The sequence below is a fragment of the Macrotis lagotis genome, chromosome 4 (genome assembly GCF_037893015.1).
Source record: "Macrotis lagotis isolate mMagLag1 chromosome 4, bilby.v1.9.chrom.fasta, whole genome shotgun sequence".
Classification (NCBI taxonomy): Eukaryota; Metazoa; Chordata; class Mammalia; order Peramelemorphia; family Peramelidae; genus Macrotis; species Macrotis lagotis.
In genome coordinates this window covers 7,857,054-7,880,660 of record NC_133661.1, presented here as the reverse complement: position 1 = coordinate 7,880,660, position 23,607 = coordinate 7,857,054, and the positions used below count along the sequence as shown (strand labels likewise).

Below are 23,607 nucleotides of genomic sequence, written 5' to 3'. Positions count from 1 at the left end.
ATTGTACAATCATCAACTGTGAATGACTTCTCAGCAATACAAAGATCCAAGACAATCTGAAGAACTCTTGTTGAAAATATGCATATTTCTCCAAAGAAAGAACTAATGGGGGTCTGAATACAGCCTGAATCACACTTATTTTACTTTCCTTGATTTGGAGTTTTTTTAATCTGCATTTGCTTTTGCAACATGGTTAATATGGAAATGTTTTGCATGACTACAAATGCATCATCTGTAGTATGAGAGGCAAGGACAGAGAGAATTTCAAACTCAAAATTAAAAAATAAATGTTAAAAATTTTTGCTTACATGTGATTGATAAAAAATAAATTAAATACTAAAAAAATGGAAAAAATAAATTCTCTGCTCCTCAGTTGTCATTAACAACTGAGGGATGACCTCTAATTTATCACTATACTCACTCTAATTTAAAGGATATTAAATAGTAAGTCTCTTGAGATCATCATTATTATCCAAACTGTCTCATCTCCATATTGGCTAATCAAGGTAATGCATTCTTGGGCATTTAAGAATTATTTATTATATGTGTATTGCATACATATCACACACACATTAGTTACATGCACGTTACAATTGGTTACTTTAGTTCACTACAATTTAAGCCTACCAACCCAGGATAGCTCTGGTATTAGGGGCCACTATGGGGATTCCTTTGCGTGGTCTATTTTTGTCTGGAATTGATCCACATCTTTAGGGTAGACCAGGAACAAACGGGGCTCCCAGGAGTGCTGTAGAGTAGAAATGACCTGGCTCCAGGCTAGAGTTCCAGAATTACTCTAATTCAGACTGGATGTGTCCAGGACTCTTTCCTCAGTTCAGTCCTGTAGCCCCCAGGGCAGACTATAATTAGAATAGTCTCTTGGACTTGAATGGGAAGTTCACGTCTAGGAGGCATTTGTGATGTCAGTTCTCAGCCACCAGATATGTCCCCGTGCCATCTTTGCAAAGCAAGGGCTGCACACTGTTCATGTAGGTCATGCACAACTATCAGCACCCAAAAGAACTGACATTCTTTAACATCTCTGGGATTTCTAGCTGTAGGTTCTCCTTCCACCAGGAGAGAGTGTAACTCAGTCACACTATCCTCCTGGGTGATTCTTGTCTTCAACCATCAGAGCATTCACCCAGGACCCTGGAGACTTCCCTGGTTGATGATCTCTGAGTCAGGAAGAGAAGATTTGGGCTCAATTTCCATTTCCAAGTTGTCTTCAACTGTTCATGATCTCAATTGGGTTTTTCTTGGCAAGCATCCTGGAATGGGTCACCAGTTCCTTCTCCAGCTCTTTTTACAGGATTCATGTGGCTAGGAAGTGTCTGAGGATAGTTATGAAATCAGAGATGGGTCTTCCTGACCCTAGAACTGGCACCATCTAGTTGCCCCCACCAAGACTCAAAGGGGTTAATCATGGAAAATTCCTGCCCTGCTCAAAGTCTCTGTTTCCTCCCTGTAAAATGAGCAGAATAATGCTTGTAGTTCCTGCCTCACACAGTTACTGGTGAATGTAGGTACAATGATGTAGGTGAAGTACTTTGCAAATTTTAACACCCTATTTCACTACTAGATAGGATTATCATTATTATTTAAACATATTTAGAGTAGTAGCACAGCACTAATAGCCATTTACACATATGTATGTAATATCTTTCATAATTGTTTCCTTTTTTAATGTATTTTTTACTAGGCAATAGGGTTAAGTGACTTACCCAAGGTCACACATCTAAATAATTATTAAGTGTCTGAGACTGGGTTTGAACTCAGGTCCTCCTGACTATCCACTGCACCACCTGGCTACCCCCATACCTCTTTTCTTGTAGGAAAAAAATCTCTGGTCATAGACTGACATCTATTTTGTTTTTCTGTAGATTTTTACCCTTTGCATCTTTTATAAACCTTTCCCAAATTTCCTCATGTGACATGCTCAGAGAATTCTCAGAAATTTCAAGACCACATTTTCCTATCAACATTATTATCAACACTTGCTAGATTTCTCTATCAGTTCAAGTTAAGGCTTCCATTTGCTTTCCTTTGACTCAATTCACCAATCATGTATTGATGTATACAATCATCCTGAGCTTTTGAAATCTGTGTTAACTGAAGGGCCAACTGGATGCAAAAGGCTTCTCATCCTGCAACAAGCAGAGGCTACTGACAGAGGGCCAGCCTCATTCTTCCCAGAGAACTTCACCATTAGTTAAACAATCATTTGGTGATGAATTCTTGGCCATGGTCCAAGAGAAGGTAGATGGTGGCCATATTCCTGGACTGTGAATGGGCAGGGCATGACCAGGACAAAGCGAGCGAGGGATTCATGGGTGGATGACAGTGAGTGATTAATTCCCATTGTCAAGGATAAAGTCAAGATTCCAAAGAGAAGAAAGTGAAGCTAGAAAACAGGAGTGATAGATTAAAGGTGCCAAAAGTAATGGAGATGATGAAAAATAGTTTAGGAGAAGGAGGTTGAGACAGAGGAATTAGGGATTAGGGTTGGAGAGAGAGAAAATTCAGAGTTCACCATGCGAACTATTCTATTGAAGGGAGCTGGGTAACAGAGTGGATGGAGCTGAATTGCATCTCACCCCTTCTAGTGGCCCAATCTCCCATACTTTTGCCATATGGGTAGAGTTGTAGTGTGAAATTAGAGCTCATGTCTCCAGAAGCATCCTGAGCAAAGATCTTCCAAAAAGAAGTCCTCATGTCTCTCACCTTATTCCACAAAACGCCACCAACTCAATGAGTAGCTCAGGCTGGGGAAGCTTTGGGTCATAGAATTTTAGGAGGCTGATGAACAGGGAGGCCAGGGAGGCCAGGGTATTTGGAGGACTTCAGTATCTAAGTTATTGATTATCCCAAAGTATCCAATCAAGTTCAATTTCAGTCATTTATTAAGTACCTGTTTGGAGCTAGGTTGGAAAATAAAACTGAGTCATGACCTGAAGTCTTGAAACAAGCAGGCTGAATGACCCAGAGAAGAGGAAATAGCACTAAATGACATGGTTCAACAGAATGGCCCTCGAAGGAGAGGCTGCTAAAATGAGAGGGGACAAATGAGGGTCCGGAAATGGCATTGAGGAAACAAGGAATGGGCCTCTTCTTTCCCTTGGCCCACTGAGTCAGCTTTTATGAGAAGAGGAATGATCAGCCCAAGGGAGATGTACCAAAGATGTGGCATCTTTATGAAGGAATCAGGTTTCTGTGAGTTGGAAGAGGAGGTGGGGGGGAGAGAGAGAGAGAGACAGAGATAGACAGAGAGAAGAGACAGAGACAGAAGGAGAGAGGGAGGGAGGGAGGGAGGGAGGGAGAGAGAGAGAGAGAGAGAGAGAGAGAGAGAGAGAGAGAGAGAGAGAGAGAAGAATGAAAAACTGGTGCATGGTTGAACAAAGGATCCAGGGGGTATGATGGAAAGAAAGGTGAGGCATGAAAGGATAAGGATTAAACTGGATGAGGGTGAGAATATAAGGCAAGGGGGCAACAAATGAAGGCTTTTTGTCCCAGGCAAATTCTATCATGAGTCACTAGGATGAGGGGACCAGTTCTATGGAATCTTTACCCATCGGCACCAGTTGATTGGAACTTCAACCTTCCATGAAGGATAATACTGAACTTATGTTCTCTTCCGAGTGTATTTGATTCAGATGTAGACATCTGTAGTGACTCGAATGAGCTGACACCCAACTGGGGGTCCTGTCAGTCAGCCAATCAACCCATTTTCACTATGCACTTGCTAGATTTTAGTATTAACCCTGACCCCAGAGCTTATACTATCAGGGGACATAGCAAGCACATATTGTGGTAAACAAAAAGTCATTTCAAGGAGGGAGGACATTGCTGTTGGATATGGATCAAGAAAGATTCCATGTAGGAAATGCCATCACTTGAGTTATGAAGGAAAGTAGGGATTCTGAGAGGTAGAAGTAAGGTGAGAGAACCTCCTAAGTTTGAAGGACAGCAAAGGGTTGGAAGTGATAGAGTGTCATATGTATGGCAAATCACAAGGAAGACCAACACATGGTGGTCACATTCAATTCTGTGTTGGACTCTGTGAAGGAGACCCTGGTCCATTTGGCATTCAATGTGGTATCCAAGGTCCTGGATGGGACCAATACAAGGCATTTTCTGCCTGGGGTCACAATTTTTCTGGCTCTAGTTATAGCATCTATGGCATTAGAAATGGACTTCTTTTTGGAAATGTTGAATAGGACACCTGATTGACTGAATCTCCCTGAATAAACAGACCGTTTTGCTGGAGAAAGAAGGGAAAGAACTATATAATGAGGAGTAGCCAGCACAAGGATTCTTTGGGGAAATTTATAGCTCAGTACAAACATAGGAATCCATCAAAAATGACTTCTATAAATTGAAAATATAATCCTCAACAGGAACCCAAAGGATAGAAGACACAGAAGCATTCTTGTAAATAGGCTGAATTAGATCATATCTAGTGGGCCCAGGTGGGACTACCTTGACATCAGGTAATGCCAACTTCTGAGCTACAAACTAAAGGTGAGGAGAAAGGAGAGAAAGAAGAGACAGTGAGAGAGAGAGAGAGAGAGAGAGAGAGAGAGAGAGAGAGAGAGAGAGAGAGAGAGAGAGAGAGAGACTTGGAGAATGGGAGAAAGAGAGTGAAGAAGAAAAGGGAGAGAAGAAATAAAGGAAGAGAGGGAAAGGAAAGGAAAAAGGGGAGAAGAAGATGGAGGGGAGAAAGAAGAGAGAGGAGAAAGAGAATAAAAAGAGAAGAGAGGAGAGAGGGAAGGGGAGAGGAAAGAAGGAAGGGAGGGAGGGAGTAAGAGAGGGAGGAGGACAGAGGGAAAGAGAAAACTGCCTAACTTATTGTCTGCCCACCAGCTAGTACTCTGACCTCCAGGAAGAAGGATGAAGAGAGAGAAACCCTCTAAAGACCTGGGTCTTGAAACCCTACCCACTACTCTTGGTCCAGTCAGGTCATGTGCAATTTTCTTTCTTTTGGCTGGAGTTTCTAGTGTTTGTTCTGCAGGAGTCCCTGAATGCAGCTCATTACTTTCTGCCTGAAAAATTCTGTGCCATGTCAGAATGCAGGATGGATAGTGGGAAAGCATGCACTCTGAATTCTGAGGAACTAGGTTCAAAACCTGCCTCTGATATTTACTGTTTTGTGATCTTTGACAAGTCATTTAACCTCTTTGGACCTCAGTTTCCCCATGTGTAAAAGGAGGGGACTTAGGCAAAATGGCATTGGAGGTCCATTCTAACTCGATATATAATCTGAGGTTATTTCCTTTTTCAAGGAACAAGTCATTTCTGAAAGAGTGGGATCCTGGTGTATGAGTAAGAGTATCTCAATCCATTCCCATCATTCATTGGGGACCACATTCCTGAGACCAGTTAATTTCTCTTTAGCTGAGCATAGGGAGGGTTAAAGGATTACGCCCTCATTCCTGTCTATCATTCTAGGTCCAAACAATTGGAAAGTATTCATTGTGATTATGATTTTGCCAATGGTCCTAAGAAGGCTGGCATCTTGCCCCTGTGACTAGAATGTGACATTCCCTAGCCATTGTCATATATTAACACCTGGAGAGGACTGGCGCTAGCAAAGTGGGCCCATGGTAAAGGGGCCTTGGAATGAGTGAAGGGCCCATGCCATTTTCCAAAGGCAATCCTTTCTCAACTCTAGGTTGGACTTTCTGTCCTTCTCCAGTGCCAGGTTGGGCTAAAGACACCAGACTGGCAGCTTGTCCCATTGTTACTAGGGCTCCTTTGGGGTAAAATTGAAGCACATTAAGAAAATACGTCATGGGGCAGCTAGGTGGCACAGTGGATAGAGCACCAGCCCTGGAGTTAGGAGTCTCTGAGTTTAAATCTGGCCTCAGACACTTAATAATTACCTAGCTGTGTGACCTTGGGCAAGTCACTTAACCCCATTGCCTTGCCAAAAAAAAACCCAAAACAAACAAAAAAGAAAATACATCACACAGATTTCTTGGCCTCATTACATTAAACCAAGAACCCAATTCTTCCCTCTTTTACCTCCCATAGACAGTTGAGGTAACAGGAGATCAAAGAGATGAAGTCTTCCAAAGATGAATCTAAGAAGCTTAACAGATCCATAGTCATGCAGGCATACTGGCTACTCATGACCCAACTCATCTTCCCTGAATCCATGTGGGGCCTCCTCTTCTCAGTGATGCCTGCAGGCATAGGAACATCTAGCCCTGTTTAATCTCTCTGTCCTTTGTCCAAAGCCTCCAGCCCATTGATCCTTCCCACAAATGGGGACAGCCTCCCACATCCCTTACATACATTCAGCTTAAAGGCTATGTTCTGTAGGGCATTCTAGGGCCATCTTTCTTTCTCTCTCTCTCTCCCTGTGGTCTTTATTACACATTATCCCTTACTGGCAGCTATAATTCCTTATCATTATCTTTTCAGCTTTCCCCTTCCTTATTTTGATATTTGACTCTAGGCCTCAGGTATCTCAAGTGACAAACTTTAGGATGGTACATGTGTAGAATGTCAGATGCATGGAAGTTTGTTAATGACTGCTTGCTCCATGGTTTGGTTGTTGACCTATCCCCTTCCCAAGCAGTGATTGGAAAGGAGTTTTGAGAGTAGTTTTTTGGCTTTCCTTAAGTTCAATGTGCATGGCTGGGTGTTGGCTCCATGGACATGAGTCAAGTCTTCCTGAGGCCTCTGTCACCTTGATGCGAAGGAAATTGAGATCTCCTCCACCTCTAAATGAAAAATTTGGCCCAATACCATATTAGTCATCATTTAGCAGGAGGAGGGTTCTTGGATTCTTTCAAGTCTCAGACAAATCTCACCTCTGCCTGAAGCAGTTCCCAGGTCTCCAGAACATTAGCTCCTTTTTTCAGAAATTATTCACAATTAAGCCCATCCTGCTCTTGTCTATATTTGGCTGATGGCCTTGTCTCCCCCATTAGACATCTTGGGACAGGGATTATCCAGTGTCTTCCTTTATTTCTCTGGTCTGGTATATAGTAAGTAGGGGCTTTGTGGAGCACCAGTCCAGCTCTATCTCCAACAAGAGCAAATTGAGGCACATGTGGTTAAAGTACTTGCCATATGTCATGGATGAGCTTCAGTGCTCTGGTCCTCTATCCTGTGGTCTTTAAAGGCTCTACATGATGACTCCCCAGTAGCTTTGGACCCATATGCATGATTATTAAAAAAAACCTTTCTAAATCATAGCTTTCTGTCAAACCCAAGGGCAAGGTGGATGTCCTGGGCCCCAAGTTAAAATTCTGGGAAGGGTTTGGTTAGTTTTGATTCTTTATAAAATGAGTCTGTCTCTTTCCCCCTCTCTCTTTGTTCCCTCAGAATCTTTGAGTATTATTGGGTGCCCTTAGTCTTGCTCTGGCTCTTGGTGGCTCTCCATTCCCTCTTGTGCCCGGGCCTTAATGCTATGGTTTCTACTTTACTGAGGCATTTACTGTCATCCCCCTCTGCCCCTGGTACCCTAGGGCAAGGCCCCAGCCACCTTGCCCTAGTTATGGCTCTGCCTGAAGGGGTGCTATTTAGATTCAGTTAGAAAAACTGACCTTGGCATTATATCAGCTGGATGTTCTACATCACTGGGCAAGCAAGTTGCTGGTTATCCTGGAGAATTATGGCTGCTGCCCCAAGGATGACGTGAGACAGGTCCCTGCTTACTGAGAGCAGGCTGTCCATCCTCAGGGGAGGCATGGGAATTATGGGTGAAATGTCCTTTATGGCCCACAATCGATCATGACAAGTGTAAGACACAGGCCAGGACCTGGTATTGTGTCCTTTGTCCCTGTGCCCTAAAGCTGTGCTCACCTGTGACTGAGTCATGGAAATCAATCCCCATTTTCCATTGGGTGACAGATTGGCAATCTTGCTTTTTATTTGACAAAAAGAATTGGCTGTTTGAGCTAATTCAGGGAACTGGGAAAAGAGGGGACAGTTTCAGCTTGTTGGTGACAGAGAAATGACTGCCTCTGAATCTTACAGAACAAGAGGAGACCATAGAGAGCCATCATGACCCTGAAACGGCTAGTGGAGGCAAGAGAAATACACCGGGCGTGCTACTAAATGTTTATAATGACCAGCGTCAGTCTGGGCAATTACAAAGTCAAGACCATCATGCCCATATAGGAATGGCATCCCACAAAAGCCAAATATTTATTAAGTATCACTGTATGCAATGCAAAGAGGCTACAAAGAGAAGACCAGGGGCAGCTAACTGGCACTGTAGTGATAGGGTGCCAGCCCTGGAATCAGGAGGCCCTGAGTTCAAAACTGACCACAAAACTCTTATTAGTTGTGTGACCTTGGGCAAGTCACTTAATCCCAACTGACTGAACAAAACCCCAAAAGTCCCAAAATGCTGGGAGACAAGGACCTTGCCCTGTTTGAGTCTTCTCTTCTCCTAAATGTGTAGGAAGGGCCAGGATCTTTGACCTTGGTGTAATTAATCCAGCAAAGTCCAACCCCAAATATCAATAGTTTTGCTCTGGGGAAGAGTCTTCAATAGGAATCTGAAGAATATGGATTATGGAGGAATTCTTACATCCACGATGAACATACCAATTTAGCATAAATGAAACTAGCATGCATTCAGACCACCTAGGGAATCATTACCTCAACCATATACATATCTCTCAATACTGACTTCTATAAAATAGCATCCTCAACAAGAACCCTAGAAATAGAAGGCACACAATTATTTCTGGAAATAGGATGGTTCTGGGTGATTTCTCCTAAGTCTATATAGGCATTGCTGGATATACATTCGCATGCTCCTTTGGAGCAAAAAGAAAGGGAGAAAGGAGGAGCACAGTGAGGGAGGGGGGAGTGACAGAGACACAGAGAGGTAGGATGGAGAAAGGAAAGGGAGAGAGATATGAGGAGGAGAAAAGAAAGAAGGAGGGAGGAGGAGAAGAATAAGGAGAACAAGAAGAATAAGAACAAGAAGGAGGAGGTAAAGAAGAGAAATGGAAAGGAGAGAGAGAGAGAGAGAGAGAGAGAGAGAGAGAGAGAGAGAGAGAGAGAGAGAGAGAGCAAAAGAGAACTAATTCCTCATGACTAACTGGAAGGGTAAAGGGCCTAACTACAGAACTACAGTTCTTTAGTCATTTTTCAGCTGTGTCCAACTCTCCAGGATTTCATTTGGGGATTTTCCTTGCAGAGATATCAGAGGGGGTTTGCCATTTTCTTCTCCAGCTCATTTTATAGATGAGGAAACTGAAGCCAATGGGATTAAGTGATTTGCCCAGAGTCACAGAACTAGTAAGTATCTGAGACTGGATATGAACTCAAATTCTCCTGATTCAGGGTTCCCTATGTCACCTGCCTGCCTGCCTGCCTGCCTAATGGTCTAGAGACTGATGCTAATACTCACAGGAAGAAGAAACTTTCCCACTGCTTGGGAAAGTGACCCCCAACTAAGAATATTTGGAAGACATTTCCTTCAGACATTAGGAAGCTAGGTGAATGTGTGCCAGAGTCAATTTCCTTTAGAAAGTTAAGAGTTGACGATCTTTCTGAAAGACCCTATTGGCCAAGTTGGAAGAATGATGACTTCAATCCTCCTTAGAGGAGCCCATTTTTCCATCTCAAGTGATTCTAAGTGACTACCTTCATCAGCCAATTGGACAAGGAACCAAGAGATCACAAGCTCAGCTCATGACTGTGGGCAGGTTACTAGACCTCCATTTTTCTCATATGAAAAAGATCACTTAACTCCAAATATAGGATTCTTGGGTCCTAAGAATCCAGCCCTGCTGCTTTCTACGATATGACCTTGAATCTGTCACCCAATCCTACTCCTAACCCTGTGTGGGTTTCAGTTTCTTCACCCAAGTTGGACAGACTGGATGAGCCCAAAGGCCTTGGCCATGATGAAAGCCCAGCATTATGGACAGATCATTAGTCTTTGCATCGGGAAGATTTAGGTTTAAATCCCCATCTAGCAGCTACGACCTCTGTAAGCTTGGGCATATTTCTGCTCTTCAATGGATCCAAAAACATTGATGCTAATGGTGTGTCTCAGTTTCCTCATTTATAAAATAAGAGGTTTTGACTTCCTGCCCTCTAAGTCCCTTTTCAGCTCCAAGCCTCTTCTGGCCTCCTGACCCTTGTCATAGTGATCTCCCTGGAGCTGCCAGTGTCGAATTTCTGCTGTTGGCTCAGATATTCTCTAAAACCTCAGCAAAGTGCTTCATTCCCAAGAGGAATCTTTCTTCAAAATGCTTTTTCCTTTACATGGTTTGCATAAGGTTCCAACAAGCCGAGTGAACCTGGAGCTTCTGACTTCTGAAGAGTGACTCGTCTTCTTCCTTTTCAGAGCAGCTGCGTTCTCCTACGTGCACCATCTTGGTGGACTCTGGGGAGGAGAGAGCGCCATGCTCCCCTTCATCTCCACACAGAATGAATACATGTTTGCAAAAACTGGGCTTGCTGAGTAATGATGCAGAACTTGGGGCATCCAGCTTCGCAGTTTCAAAAAAAGGGAAGGGAGGAGTTCCTTTACCTCTTTTCTTCATAAACATAAGGAGGTGATAATATTAACTTATAATGGCTTAAATTGGTTTATGTTCCTTATTTCCTTTGTTCTTTCTAACATCCATGAGGCAGGTAATGATGCATATCAGTCAGCCCATTTTACAGATGAGGACACCAATTGTCAAAGAAGCTGAGGTTAACATGACGTGATGGAAGTCAAAGCCCTCACTTCCAATCCTGAATCTGTTTTTAACTGCCTGAATAATCTGGTGAACGCAATTTCCCTTATAGTTTCTTCCCTTGTAGAATAAAGGCACTGTACAAAATTATTCCCAAGGTCCCTTCTAGCTCAAAATTCTATGAATGGTTAATTTCTATTTTTATAGCTAAAAAAGCTATCATCCCAAGGCACAGATCTGACTGGCCAGGTTACTCTCTTGCTCATATTTCTTAAGTGGCTCCCAATCACAATGCAAACTCCTGAGCTAAGTATTACCTGTTGCTGAGATCCCTCTGCAGCTTCATTTTTCCTCTCTTGCACCCTATCACAGAATCATTCCCTGAATTGGGCACTCTACTTTGGAAGGTGAACATCCTTCATCCACCTCTAAGGATCCTTGTGTTCCTTCAAGGCTCAGATTAGCTGTTTCCTCCTCCCTGAAGCCTTCCTAGGGGCTTTTCCACTTCTATTTACTTCTCTGGGGACCAGTTCTATCCTGGATCCAAAAGCAAACTCCTTGGGAAGGCAGAGCTTGTCTGTTTTTATCAAAATCCTAGCATGTAGCTCAGGACCAGGCAGGAGAAATCACGTTCTATTGAATATTCAAAGAGAAAATTCTCCCCACATTCCCTCCCCTTGTTCTTCCTACTCTTTGTCTTCTAACAGTTCAAGGTTCTCTCTCATCCTGGACTCTGGTGATGCTGCTTCTCCTGCCTCCTCCTTGACCACCACCCTCCTGTTCTGCTCTCACCCAGTCTTCCCAAGGTCTCCTTTTTTCTGTTCATTTATATTCTCCATCCAGAATATCCAATCCCCATGGGCAGGAACTTTGGACTGTCTGTTTTCTTTCTTCAGTGCCCATCACAGCACTTTCCCATATGGGGAAGGGAAATAAGCATCTATTAGATCCTACTATGTATGAGGCTTATGTGAGCAAGATGATCTCCAGTATCCTTAGGCAAAAGAGGGAATGCCATGAGGGCCTGGCCCTGGAGTTTCACACATACAGGAAACTCCTGGTTAAAGTTCCTTCTACAGATACAAGAGGGAGCAGCTAGGGGGTGCAGTGAACAGAGAGCACCTAGATAGTTTTCCTTCCTTTGCTCCTGGTGAATATCCACAGGCCATGAAGGGAAGTCCAGCCCTCTTCATTGGAATTGGAGAACAATGAGGTGCCCAAATGGACAATTTGAGTTGTGACAGGGTCACCAACCAATGCATCTTTGGAGTTAGGAGGACATGAGTTCAAATTTAGCCTGAGACACAATAATTACCTACGTGGTCTTGGGAAAGTCATTTAACCCCATTACCCTACAAAAACAAAACAAAACAAAACAAAAGACACAAGAGGACACATTTTGTACAACTCATTGCCCTGAAAAGCACTTAGAAAAGTCATGTTTTTGGCCAAACTATGTCAGAAGTAAAATACCTATTCTCTCTCCACTAGACTACTCTGTCTGGGGGAGGGGTTGTGGAATTGAATTATTGCTAACTTGGCCCAAGAGCAGCAAATATTTTAATATCTATCATAGGCCAAGAATGTACATCTATTTTGGTGTTTCTCTGGAACTGCCTTGATGTCTCAGTTTCCATTTGGAAACAAAATTGATGCCAGTTCCTCCACAGGTATGGATACAGGTGTCTACACTTCAGGGTCCTACCAATATCAAAGGAGTTGATCTCCAGATCCCAGGGACTTAGGGATGCTCTTTGGGCTTGTCCACGGAAATTATATTATCTTGTTTGGTAAATGGTAGAACTTGTTGGCCACTGGTAGACCAATAAAAGTCAATCGACTGACAACCATTTATTAAACACCTAGCATGTGTGAGGTATTGGTTTGTCCCCTTTCCAGTAGCTGAGGGCATCAGATGGAAACTTGGGCCTTCTCCTGAGCCTCTGTGTGGGTGATGTTTAGACTCCAGTTAGGAAATATCTTCACTAAGTCCACAGAAGAAAGCCAAGTGTACACTCTGTCAGTCTGAAGTGTTATCTCTGAGCACATTCTCCCCTAGCTGTATCACTTTCCAGCACGGCCCACACATCAGTGAACAAGACTCGATGGGATTACCATCCATAACGGGGGAATCAGGTCTCCCTCCTTCAGGCAGTATGCATCCAACTGTTTGGCTGTGATAGAGTGCAGGTAAGCTCCCTCATGTCAAGGATTCATCATTGTGGACTCCACCTCCTTCCACACAGATGTACTTTGAAGTTCCTGATGCCCCTGCTTGCATTGGAATTCAAATTAGTGATACTTGGGAAAATGTCTCTAACTGACATCATCTCTTGCTGAAATGAGACATCTGTAAGTAGTCACAATCATCAAGGGACTCTAAGGTCGACCAGAGAGTGGTCAGGTGGTCATCATACTAATGAGGGCAGAGCAGCAATGGCATTTGCATTTCTGACCATCTGAGCAGGATTTAACAAAGGAGGAAACTGAGACTCAGGGAACTTGCCTGGGTCCCCACAACCATAAGTGTCAAAGCCAAATTGTCTGGCTGAGCCAGCTACCTGGCTCACACCTGAATAGTTTTCCTTCCTTTGCTCCTGGTGAATGTCCACGGGCCATGAAGGGAAGTTCAGCCCTCTTCATTGGAACTGAAGAACAGTGAGGTGACACCTAGAACCTGAAGTCCCTATAATAGCTCAAATGGACAGTTTGAGTTGTGACAGGGTCACTGACCAATGCATCTTTGGGATGACTCATTCCCTAACAACCAAGTCAAGAAAAAAATGAGCTCTTCACTCTTGGCAAAAGGAGAGACCTCCAAGAAGTATCCAGAGAGCTGAAGTCACCCACCCCAATTGCTACATGTCCTGCCTCTGTGACAGAAAGGTGAAGAAACCGAGGATATCAAATATCATCTATTCTCTCTTTCTGTCTAGGTGGTCTATAGTAAATTCTGATGACAAAAATTATCTTTGTTTCTTTTCTTCCTTTATCCTCAGCCCTTAACACATTGCCAGGTACATTGGAGGTGTGGATTCTGTTCCTGTTCTTATTGATCTGTACCCAAATGCCCTTCCTCATATTTCTTTCCTCTGGCTCCAAAATTTTCTCACAAGACTATATCTTTTTTTAAAAAAAAAAAGTGATTCTAGGGGGCAGCTAGATGGCCCAGTAGATAGAACACCAGCCCTGGTGTCAGAAGGACCTGAGTTCAAAATTGGCTTCAGACACTTAATTCATACTTAGCTGTGTGAATTTTGCAACACAACAACAGCAAAGTGCTTCTCATCTCTATTCACTCTTCTAATCTTGTGGCTTTGTTTTAAGTTCTGTCCCCCCAACCTCTGCATACTGTCCCATCAATACCTATGATCAATCAAGCAACCAAGAAGCATCTATAATGTATGAACCATGTTCCTGGTGTTGGGGTTTCAAATACACATAATCAGCAAAAATCCCACTCTTAAAGAGTTTATATTCTATGGGGCTGGAGAGGAGAGGATGGCAATACATAGATACATATACACATATATACATTTACAAATTAAATTGAGAATACTATTTGACCCCTAGCCCCCCCCATGCTTATTATCCATGATTTCTACATTTAATGCCTCATATCAGTATTAGATCTCATTATAAGGGAGGTCACATGTGTCTCCCACAGAGCCTGAAATCACACGGCAAGTTGGTTGACTGCAAGGTCTATTTATACTCAGTCAAATTTCCTTTGCATAATTTAGAAGCACACATTTTCTTTCTCTCTTTTTTCCCCACATTCCATTCAGGTGATGGTCTGGTTTATGCACCTCCACAAAAAAGTATTCACGCCCCCAAAATAGTAAATGCTGCAATCTGATGAGGAGGGAAATAAGTCCCTGGTGAAAAGACAAGGTCTGGGCAGTCGGGGTCTGCTAATGACAGTTGTCAGGCACATTTCAGTTGCCTTCAGGTGTGTTGGTCTGTTGGATTCAGCACAGAAGACCAAAAAAAGAAAAGAAAAAACAGTTTTGCCTCCCTGAGATGGGGCTAGAGAATCATTCCCCTGATGCAATTTCTATGGCATAGCTAGAAAGAAGTGTCAGGCTAACGAATAATGTTGATTGTGATAATGGTAGCACTAATAATAATAATAATAATAACAACAAAACTAGTAACATGGCTGACATTTTCTTTTGACCAGTTCTATGAAATACTGCTATAATGAACTCCTGAGGAGGAAACTGTCTCCACCAGCTTCCGACATATCTATGGCTCTTTAAAGTTTGCAAAGCATTTTATATACATAATCCCATTTGATCCCTATGAAGTAAATCTCATTATCATTCCCATTTTTTTAGATGAGGAAATTGAGGCCTAGAAAATTGAAAGGATCTCTTCTGGGTTAGGCAGCCAATCAGGTTCTAAGGTAGGATTTAGCTCCAGTTTCACCCACCTACCTGTCTAGTGCTTTCTCAACTAAAGGACACTGATTCTTCTTCTTTATGCCCAATATCCGGGAAATGTTATTTGACCTTCGGTAAAAGAAGATGTGTGATTATATAATCAATCAACAGCATTTATGGATACCTTCCATGTGTCTGATGTGATGTCCAATGTTATGAAATATGTACAAGAAGGCATAGTTCCATCCCACTAGGAGACAGCATGAAGGCTCAACTAGATTTGGACTATCCTTACCTGTAAAATTAAGAAAAAGTGATTAGTAGATCATGAGCTGGCATTCTAAATCTAGCATCCTCCAGTCTCCTCTTGGAACACCCTCCCAGCCTCCCCCTTCCTGACCTGATGAAAACTTACCCAGTTCAGATGCTCCACCTCTACAAAATCTCCCCTACTCCTTCTGGTCCATAAGAATCACCAACCCTCCATATTTTACATAGTACTTTCTGCTCTGTAATGCAACATTTTATATTTTCTGCTCTGTAATGCAACATTTTATATTTTACTTATCTGTGTGGGTGCTTGTGTTAGTCCCTAAAAGCTCTCTAAGGGTAGGCAATGTTATTTAAGTCTAATATTTCTCCCATTATTTAGCAGAATACTCTGAACACATGAGATGATTATTGAATTTTGCTGAAGTTTGTTGAATGAATGAAAGAGGAAAGCACCCCAGGCAAGATCATGAGCAGCTGCCTGCTTTCTGATGGTGTTGATTATACACCACCTGGGCACCTAGGCAATCCAGGGGAAAATGATCCTACTGGTCAGGTTGGCATCAACACCATTCCTTCTGTAATAGCAAGTGAGCACCACATGCATGCCTAGTTAGATAGATTCCATTACAAGGTGCTCTTTAAAGAACAACCTAATCCTCTAGAGGAATGTTCAGTGCTCATGGTTAGGCTGTGTCAATATAATAAAAATGACAATACTAACAAAGCTAATTTATACTTTTTTTACACTAAATTTATATATATATATATATATATATATATATATGCATATCAATGAATTTACCAAAGGGATATTTTATAAAACTTGATAAAATAATAATATAATTTATTTGGGAAAAACAACATATCTAGAATGTCAAGGGAAATGATAAAAAGAAATAATGATGGAGGGAGACAATCCTGATTTCAAACTATATTATAAAGCAAAAATCATCCAACCATCTGATAATGGTTTAAAAAAATAGAAAGATGGATCAATGGAATAAGCTAGACAAGGGAAAATAAGAAACAATAATGCTGAAATGGAAAAATAAATTACCTAGGAAAAATTTATTTGATTTAAAAAACACAAAAATATGTATTCCTGTTTAAAGAGAAACTTTGCCCTGTGGGACCAAGAAGCTTTTCTATTCCTCAAGTGGAATGAAAGAAGAAATTCTTGGCTGGCTTAGTTCTAGAAGGCAAGCTTAAATCCAGAATTCCTTAGTTTCTGGTTGCCAGCCCATCTAGAATGAAATCAACCCTAGACCTAGTGACTTAAACCTACCTGTAGTTAGGAAAGTCTGAAGCTGGTGGATTCTCAGTAAGTCGCAGAGGGTCAACACTAATTGTCTACACTCAAGCTAAATGTTGGCTAAGTAATAATGGACATAGCTAGCAGTGATATATACATCTTTCAGGTTTGCAAAGCATTTCACAAGTAGTATTTCTTTTGAATTTCAAAAAAAATGTGGGAAATGGCTGCTATTGTTATCATCATTTGACATTTGAGTTAGCTGAGGCATGATGAAGTTACATGACTTCTCCAGGGTCCCACATTTAGTAAATGTCTGAGGCTGCATTTGAATTCAAGTTTTTCTGACTCCAGACCCAGCACTCTTAACCTCTGAGACAATTAGCTGACTAAATCTGTTGCCAATGTGAAAAGCACGCAGGAGCAAGCAGAGGACGCTAAGCTGCCCATCAGGGAAAGGGTGGATCAAAGCTTCCACATCAGTATTGAAATCAGGCTCATGAGCTATTAATATATGTCCAAGTTGAGAAAGAAAAAGAGATGTGATAAGGAAGAAGAGGGAGGAGGAGGAGGATGAAGAGGCTAGTACTCTAGCAATGGTCTGGCCTGGTCTGAGCTGCTGTCCCAAGGCTACCAGAAGGAGCTAGAGGTGAAGTCCCTTCACCAAAGGCTTGTTCAACCCTCTCAAATGACTTGAGATTCTCATAACCCCTAAATCTCCCACGTGTTTTTGCTGTCGGTAATGGCCAATCTCTTCTGTCATTGTGAGGAAGCTAGAAAGGATTCCATAGTGTAGAAAATGAAACCCTCCCTCACTAGGAAATTGAGGGAGGTATGTTTGTATCACAGATGCTGCTATCATCATCATCATCAGAAATTTGAAGGTCTGTCACTGGGAAGAAGAACCATAGGATCATAGATTGGCACATGCAAGGGACATTAAAGGTCTTGAAGCGCAGCCCCCTCATTGTGGAGGTGAGGACAGGGAAGTCAGGAGAGAAGGGATGTGGTCAAGGCCAAATAGCTAATAAATATCTAAGAGAGGATTCAAACTCAAGTCTTGGTTCTCTATCCTCTACCATCTAGTCACCTAGAATAGTCTGTGGCCCCAGAGGACAAAACCAGGAAGAGAAGTTTCAAAGAAGCAGATTCATGTTTCACACATGAAGAAAAACTTCCAAACCTTCAGGACTTTCTTAGGGAGGGAAGGGGTTGCTGCATGTGTAGGGGCTGGGGAAAGTCAGTAGTGGAGGTCTTCAAACAAATGTTATTTGCTCCCTTGTCCAGAAGGGAATTCTTTTCTGGGTAGGGTTTAGACAAATCCCAGAGACATTTTCCAGGTCTGAGAGTCCAGTATTCTGGCTCTCTTGAAAAAGAGAACTAACTTGGGGTCAGCAAAGTATCTCTAGCACTTATGATCTGTGTGATCTTGGACAAGTATCTTCACCTATACAATGAAGGCATTGGGCCGTTTGGTTCTGAGGACTCAGTTAGGCCCGTGGTCTTATAGTCCTTCTTGTATATTTATCAGATCACTGATGACCCATTACTGACTTGATGAGAATGGGAAAACCACACTTGGGTTGAATATTCTGTGTGACCTTGTCCAGGTGACTTCCTTCCATGGCAATTTCAACCTTTTCCCTTATGTGTTGGGAGGGTTCCCTCAATGGGGCGGGGGGAGTGGAATAGAAGAGATGCTGGGGACTGATTAGTGAGATGATGCTAAGTGTTATGTAAATTATATAAACATTCTCCTGGAAATGAAGAGAGAAACAGAACACAATCAGGGGCTGATCACAAGGGGAAGAAGATGTCACTGCTTTTAGCTTCAGAGTAAAAAAAATGCAGACTGATGGATTACTGTATAGAGCACAGAGTGGGTTGCACTGGGCTGGGAGGTCACTGTGTCTGCCCTATGGAGGCGCTGGTTGCAGCTACATCTGTGTAGGCTTACGGCATCGCTCCCAGATGGAGACAAGGCAGATGGTACAGTCAGCACATATGGGGGGGGGGGGGAGGATTCAGGCCCTTCGAGGAGGTGGGGAACAATCCTCCCAGATGGCAGATGGAGGGGTCAGAACCACTTGGTATTTTTGGTAGCTCTCCCTAGGAGGGGGATGTAGCTCCCCGTCCTCTTCAAGGGTGCTGGCTGATGGTTGCCCTCTTGGGTGTCACATAAGAAAGCCGAGGAATGACCTGGAGCAGAGTTGTGATCCTGCTGGTGCTATCTGCCTCTGTCCCTCACTTGGGCTTTGAAGGAGACAGCCAAAGGGGCTCCCAGGCCCCTGCTTAACAATGGAGTCAACCAGGGGACTGTGGGATATTTGTCTTCAATGTTGTTCATTCCTTGAATTCTAGTCAAAGTTAGCAAGCCCACCCAAGCTGGCGCCAGGGAAGCCCCCTTCTCCTAAGATCAAGAGTACACAAAGGGCCAGATTGGGGGGGAAAGTCCACCTCCACCCCAAGCACCTGCACTCTGCAGATTCTCAGAGGAGATGATTTCCTAGTCAACAGGCAGGACCATGGTTTCTTAGAGGATTTTTAAAAAAGCCTTTTCAGGGAGGGAACCAGGATGCCTGATCAGATGGATGGCAAACCCGGGGAGTGAGCATCTCTTCTTCATGAAAACAGTGCCACCAGCTGGAAAAGTGGAGACCAGATTAGGTCGGAAACCCAAGGAAGCAATGGCTTTCCCTTTTGGTTTCTGCTTTCCCTCTCTGTCTTTGCCTCTCTATGTCCCTGTCTCTGTCCTTCTCTCTTTCCCTCCCTTCCTCTCTCTCTCTCTCTCTCTCTCTCTCTCTCTCTCTCTCTCTCTCTCTCTCTCTCTCTCTCTCTCTCTCCTCACTGTCTGTTTCTCCCCACCCTCAAACTATTTGTTTGAAGTCACTACTATATCCAGAGTGGCCTTTCTTCCTTTCCTTTAGATCAATGGCTTTTCAGAAAAGCCGTCATTTCCCTTCATTCAGATAAAAGATGGATGGGTTGGAAAGGGACAAAGACCAGGTCTTTACTTGTAACTTGTGTCCACTCAAGGACTAGGAACAGCAGAGTAGCTGGCACTGTAGATCAAGGAAAGGCTTCTCTCAGTCTCCTAGCCAACACCCTTACTTTACAGAGGGGCAAACTGAGGCTCAGGGGAGGTAGAGGCCTTCCTGAGGCCTGAAACAATGGCAAAATAGGGATGCCAATCCCAGCTCCTAGTCTGTGACTTTAAAAAAAATCAGTGATTTTCTTTGCTTTTCCATCCCAAGTCCATATAGGATCTTGAAACTAATAATATGGAATTAATAATAATAATAATAATAATAATATGGAACTAGTCTTTTGAGCAAAGAATGAGAAATGTAAAGAAAACTCACAACACTGCAGCAAAACTAGCCAACAAATCAGCATATTCCCCAAGGGACCGCAAAGCATCTTGGGATGTAGTGATGGACAGTGAAAGTAATTCAGGGTTTGGAGTAAGATGCTGTGACCTCTTCTTATTTGCGTAACTCCTTCCTCTCTGAGGCCCTCTTCTGCTCTGAGTCTCAGTTTTCTCATTTGTAAAATAAGGTTTGACTGCATGAACTCTAAAGGATCTTTAATATCTAAATTTCTAATCCAATGATGAGCCTGTGAATTGTCAGGATAATCCCAACCACCACCTCTCTTTACAGAAGGGAAAACTGAAGCCCAAAGGTTCTTTCCCAAGGTCACATGAGGAAAAATATCCCATAAAACAATAAACTTTAGGACACGTTTGAAACAAACTTTAGGACATGTTATTGTGTTCCGAGACATGCTTATTTCCCTTCTGAATGTGTCATACAAAAAGAGAAATTGAGGCAATTAGAGACTCATGGATTGGAACCTGGAAGGGACCTCACCAGTCAACAAGTTTAACCCTTTATCTTTAAAATAAAATAAATATTTTTATTTAAAGTGTTGAGTTCCGGCTTCTGCCCTTCCCTCCCTCCTTTTTTTAATGAGCTATAAGCTGCCCTGCAAACTTGAAACAGCTCCCTTTTCTCTTCTGCTTGAAAAGGACCCTTATGTTCCTCCAAGCCTTTGTTTGAGTGTCCCCTTCCCATGGGCAGCAGCTTCTCCATGTCCTTCTATTCATTCTTTCCTTCTCTTCCTCCTCAAAGGTCTTCTCCTTATTTTCTGAGTCTGGGTGCGTTCCCCAGCACATTAAAAGGTCTTTGAGGGCAGGGCCCACTTCCTCTTTGTATTTATGTCTACAGTGCCTGTAACCCAGACACTGTGCTAAGCTCCCAGGATGCAAAGAAGGTCAAAACCCCAGCCCTTTCCCTTAAGCAGAGGTGGGGAACCTCCACCATATTGGTCTCGTGTTGCCAAACCAACCACAGGCAGAGCCTCAAAATTCGGTCAATCTGGGAGCTTTTTAAGGGTGAATTCATTAAATGTTTGACCAAATATAAACCACAAATAATGTTATAAATATCCAAATGCCCCTTGGAAGATAAAAAGTTCCCCACCCCTGCCTTACAGCTTCAAACAGGGGAGACAACATGCAAATAACCGTGTTTCTTCAAGGATAAATTGAGGAGTGGCAGGTCTCAGAGGGAAGGATTGGGGAAGACCTTTGTAGAAGGTGGGGTTATAGCAGAGACTGAAAGGAAACCCAGGAAGTCATGTGGGTGAGATGAGGAGGGAGAGCATTGCAAGGATGGGAGACAGCCTGGGCAAAGGTGCCAACCTCTTTGGGAGATGGAGCATCATGCGTGAAGAACAGGAGTGAGGTCAGTGTCATTTAATTGAAAAGTGTGCAGAAGAAAGGAAGATGTAAGAAGCAAATAAAGGGAAAGGAGGAGAGACCAGGTGATGAAGGGATTTAAAAGTCAGAGGTTCTTATAGTTGAACCTGGAGGCACTAGGGGCATAACTTGAACCCAGTACAATGCTTTCGAAATCCAAGGTCAGGTTTACATCCATTTTTGCCCAACTGTCCCAAGTACTCCATAAATACTGGTAAACTGTAAGCTGAAGCTGAAAAACATAAGGGGTGGGACTGGTGATCTTTGAGATCTGTATGCTCTAAATTTTATTATCCTAATTGCCCCATATAGGTAAGATTGATGAAAACTCCAGCCTAGAGGCCTGGGTAGCCTCAACTTTCCCAGGAAGTATTCTATCAGCATCATAAACTCTTTGAAAGACTGAAATGAACAGCAAACCAAGAGGAGTACTTTGGCCCTTTTTGGAAGATATCCAGCTGTCTTGGCTTCCATTTTTAGATGATATATTCAGAAGCTCTCAAGTTTGACCTTGGACCATCTTACAAAGTTCTAAAATGTATTTAGGACACCCCAAAATGGACTCTTTCCCCACAGACCTTCAAGAAGAGAAAGGTGAAACAAATTTGGCAACAACTCCAGATGGAAAAATGTATCAAATGTGACATGAATTCAAGATTTTAATATCTCGGGTTTTATAAAATTGGAACCATTGGGTCCATAATTTGGAAATGCTGACTAGGGAGATCCAAAAAGGCTTCCTATAGGAGACAGCCCATGACGTGAGAGTTGAAAGCAGCTAAGGATTTTATGAAGCAGAGGTGAAAAAGGAAAACACTCCAGGCCTAGGGAATGGTACAAAGGCCCAAGGGTGGGGAAATGTGTATATTGTGTGAGAGATAGGAAATAGTTCGGTTTGATTGGATCATACCAATCTATTAAGTAATGTAAAATATGTCTGGTGACTGGATCCTGATTGCAAAGGGTCTTCAGCAAACTGAGGACTTACTTTTATCATACAGATAATAGGAGGCCACTGATGCATTTTGAGAAGGAGAGAGATGTGGTCAGCTCTATGCCTTAGGAATTTTTTTGGCAACTGTGTAGAAGTAATGGAAGTTGCTATTCAGAAACTCAGTCAGCAGACTGATCTCCTAAGGACCTATTGACTTTGGGGAGGTTCCTAGACCTTTGGGAACACTTTTAAAGCACTAGAAGACACATGAATTTCCTATTGGATTTCCCAAACTCGATTAGAGAAAAGAGTGAGCAACTTCCAAGGAGATAATGAGAAAAGAGCAAAGATACTCTTTTTGTTGGTTTTTTGGGGGGTCTGGTCCTGATTTGGGATTTTGATGAAAGAGCTCCCATTGATAGCACCTACTCTGTAATATATCCTCAGAGAGTCGTCTAAGGACATCGAGGGATTAAATGACTTGCTTAGTGTCAAACATCTACTCTGTACTGGGGGCAGAACTTGAACCCAGTACAATGCTTTCAAAATCCAAGGTGAGATTTCCATCCATTTTGCCAAACTGCCCTTGGAAACTTCCATATGATGAGATCCAAGTTCAATTCAGTTCACTTCAACAATCATTAATCACCTATTGTGTGCACCTATGGTAGGTGGTAGAGGAATATCAAAATTCAGATGAAAGAAGAAGAGTGCTAGAACACACTAATGATGCTTGTTAATTGGTTAATAATCATGTTGTTGCTACACATACACACATGCACACCTACTTCTATGCATAAGTGTGTGTTATCTAGATCACACAGTACCAGCTGACATTGTTAGCTTCAAACTTGAATAGGAGGAAGCAAGACAATCAGATGGGCTTCAGGAAATTGAAAAACTTTTTCAATGGTACCAAATTGGTCCTTGATACAAGGGCCATCATTTTTAATACCAATTCTCTTCTGGTTGTGGGTGGTAGTGAATCATGGAACATTATGACCTCTAAAAGACTAGAAAATGTGGATCAGACAAGACAATGGAGAAAAGTATGGTGGGGGTTGAGAGGATAAGAAGACCATAATAAATAACCAAATAAGGAATTTTGAAGAATCAGAGCAAAAGATATCATCAAAGGAATGGGTTGGTGGAAAAGTCAGTGTTTTGGTGATTCTGGAACTGGAATAAGAAAGACTTTAGTTCAAATCTGGCTTCAGAAACTGTGCAAACCTGAACGACTTCTAGGTCCCTTGCTTTTTTTTATCTATAAAATGAAGATAACAATAGCATCTACCTTCCAGGTGGTTGCGAATGCATGTATGTATATGTAGATACAGACT

The 23,607-nt window shown here is 42.6% G+C and overlaps 1 long non-coding RNA gene across 2 annotated transcripts in view; it reads right to left on the bottom strand.

The window, feature by feature from the left end:
- Positions 1–588: 588 nt before the first annotated feature.
- LOC141522956 (uncharacterized) overlaps positions 589–23,607 on the bottom strand; it is a 29,665-nt gene continuing 6,646 nt past the window's right edge. The window contains exons 2-3 of one of the 2 annotated variants that reach the window (XR_012478267.1): positions 15,101–15,341; positions 589–1,334 (exon numbers count right to left, since the gene is read on the bottom strand). This is a non-coding gene — a long non-coding RNA (uncharacterized LOC141522956). Of the gene's footprint in view, positions 1,335–14,353; positions 14,624–15,100; positions 15,342–23,607 lie in introns of those variants that run through there. The other variant, XR_012478268.1, reaches the window with a different exon arrangement.